We start from the raw sequence: 3,214 nt of genomic DNA on the forward strand, positions 1-3,214 counted from the left end.
ATATATATATATATATATATATATGTAAATTAAATGTCATTTTGGAGCGGGCGACGAGATTTCGATTCTGGCGGCAAACAGCTTCCAACGGGCAACTCCTCCAACCAAAAATAGTGTCGACAAAGGCATTCATTTGAGAGAAGTAAAATCTAATAATGCATTGCAATTTTTCAAAGACCATATAATTTACCAATTTGGTCTCTCTTGACGAGTCATATCTTACCTTCAAATGTACCAAACTAAATAATTTATGAGAAGCCACAATATTGATTAGAGATATTCAACTATATATTATCCAAGGGAAAACAAACTAATTGAAGATTTTAAAAATATATTAGCCCAGATTATGAAGAAGAAACTTAAATACAAAAAGTGGTATGAGCTGCTCATGGAGCCTTTGTTAACTTAACGAACAATATATCAAACCTTAACATAATCCACACTATTTGCCCTAGTTTTTCCATTAAAAGTGTAAATTCACTCACCAAGAGTTGCTATTTCTCTGTAATTTTCTCTAGAGCAAAGTATTGGGTTATGATTAGAAGAACACAAAGTAACAGAAGAGACACTTCTATCAGCTCAACAAAATCTTAAACTCCACGATGAATGATTAGTTCATGCTCACAAAAATTTGGTTTAACCTAGAACATTTCATGTGGAAAAATTTGACCTAGTCTTTAAGAGATCAATTCTTGCTCGTCAAAAGATAAGTAGCAAGTTTGAACCAATGTAGGAAGGCTTATTAATGATAGAGAAAGTGTATTAAGGATTTTTTTTATTAGTTAGTAGACTGTAAGGTTGAACCTTCAATGTTTCCCATTAATAAACTTTACCTAAATAAATATTAGCTATATAGTTGTACAAGAATGTTTGAATTAATAAAATTTGTTCTTAGGACCCCAATAGAAGTCTACTGTTTCTTGAGTCACTGAATCTTTAAGGAAAAATTTAAATTATTAACATTTTGAACTTTATATTCAACTTAAATGAAACTTTATTTAATCGACCCAATTAAACTTAACCAATTTTAATCATACTTAACCAAGCTTTATAAATCTCACTCAAAACTAAATCAAACTCATTTAAAACTCATCAAACTTAATCAAATGTTATTAAATCACTTAAATTCTAAATTTTAGATTTCAAAATGTAACATTCTTTTGCCCTCTTTGAAAACACTTATACTCTAATCCATAAACCCTTTCACTTCAACATTACTAATCAAATTAAAGTTTAAACAAGGACTAAAAAAATTAAAAAATTAAATTTTTGATTGAGCTCTGGATGACATTTAACTCTTCATCATTGTTGTAGGATAATATCTGTCGGAAAGCTTGTCATTTCCTTAAAAGACCTTGTTAAGTTGACAGCTCACCAATTTCACTTAATGAACATACAAATTACGAAATTCATTATAGGATTCAAAGATTTAGACATGCCTTGTAAAAACTCAACTGTAACAATATACAAGCTAGAGGAGATACCTGATAGAAAGCCACTAATCGAGTTCTTGATAAGAGGAGCAGAAGTCCCCCAAGCTTGTGTTGAGTCTAACATAACACCCTTTAAATCTCAACTCAAGTCCATCATTACCAAGCCTACTTTAATCAAGAACTATAGGAGGAACAAGAACATAATGAAATGAAATTTGTACACCAAAATTAACAAGAAAGAAAAAATTATGGAAGTGGATGACACACCAAATGTAAAGGAGTACATACTCATGGAGCTATTTCAAATAATTAGAGACAATAGAATTAAGTACACATATCCTTCCACTCCTGTTGAGTCATTATCAAAGGAACCAGAACAACTTCCCCATTCAAGCTCGTTGAGCCTGATGATCAACTGGCTAGTTGTAGATAGATGAAAAAAAATAGAACTTCGGTCATTTTAAACGACTGAAAGGTAGTCCACTCAATATGTTGAAAGGGTTTAAAATATTCATTGAGGTATTTATTAACTTGGAACAATAGAAGATTGCCCATTATGTTTATGGACTATAGTTAAGAAGCCAACATGATTCAGTGAAGAAGCAAACATATTTGGAACCTAGAAGTTGCATGAATGTTAAAAAACGAACCAACTTATAGCTTGGATGTTACTACAATTATAGAGAGATATTCAAGGTAATCCACCAAGAATATTTTATAATGAAGAAGTGGACAAGATTTCTATGCTATTAAAATACATGATTAAGAGTCATTTTTTGTGTCACATCATACCCTCTACCTATATAACCCAACAGCTACATAGTCAACATTTATGAGAAATGATATTGCACTCTACAAAATATTGACCATTGTGACTTTGACTGACACTTCTACATGGTCTCCCTCGTACTTTAGTATGATATTATCTTGGCAAAGAGATCAATATACTTTGACATATAGTATTTGATGGAGCTAACTTACAACTAAAAAAACTTTCAAATGGAAACCCTTTTATACTTCTTACAAAAATAAAAAAACCTTTCAAATGGAAAAAAAATAACAAATAAAACCTTTCAAAATGCAACAAAAAAATTTTAAATAAACAAGTAAAACATTTAAAAATAAAATAAAATAAAACAAACCCTTCAAATAAAATCTTTCAAAAAAAAAAAATTGTAAACAAAAACTTATATAACCCAACAAATAAAATCTTAGGACAAATAAATAGAAAAAGAAATAATCAATTCCTCTTGATTAGCACTCCAATTGGAATGGAGTTCTAATGCTTTCCATTCTGATCTAATCAACATATTCACCTCCTAGGTTAAATGTCAATCTTCATGCTTTCCATCTTGTTCTAAACACCGTGTGCCATATATCCTTATTAAATGATCACATCATCCTCAACTTTGGGCTTAAGAAAAGTAAATTATCAGCTTCCTACTTAAGCCCATCACTTAAGAATCATTTGATCTTTAATTGATTTCCAAGTCATGAAGATTAGGAAAATATTAGGAAAATTATGCTTTTAGTTGATGTCGTGCAAGGGTGTTGAATGAGTTTCTACCTTTTAGCCCCATTGTATTTCAATCATCTAAACATTTGTATTAAGATCAAATTTACCCATTTTCCCTTTGATAATCCTAAATTTTGATTAAGGCATCAAAGTCTAAAATTACCACTTTGCCCTTGGGGTACTTCACCTCATAACTCATCAAACACAACAACACAACTCAAATAGGGTTTAGAGTGTCATATCCATGGTCATATCCATGAGGTAA

Source organism: Phalaenopsis equestris, unplaced genomic scaffold (genome assembly GCF_001263595.1).
Source record: "Phalaenopsis equestris unplaced genomic scaffold, ASM126359v1 Scaffold223212, whole genome shotgun sequence".
Taxonomy (NCBI): Eukaryota; Viridiplantae; Streptophyta; class Magnoliopsida; order Asparagales; family Orchidaceae; genus Phalaenopsis; species Phalaenopsis equestris.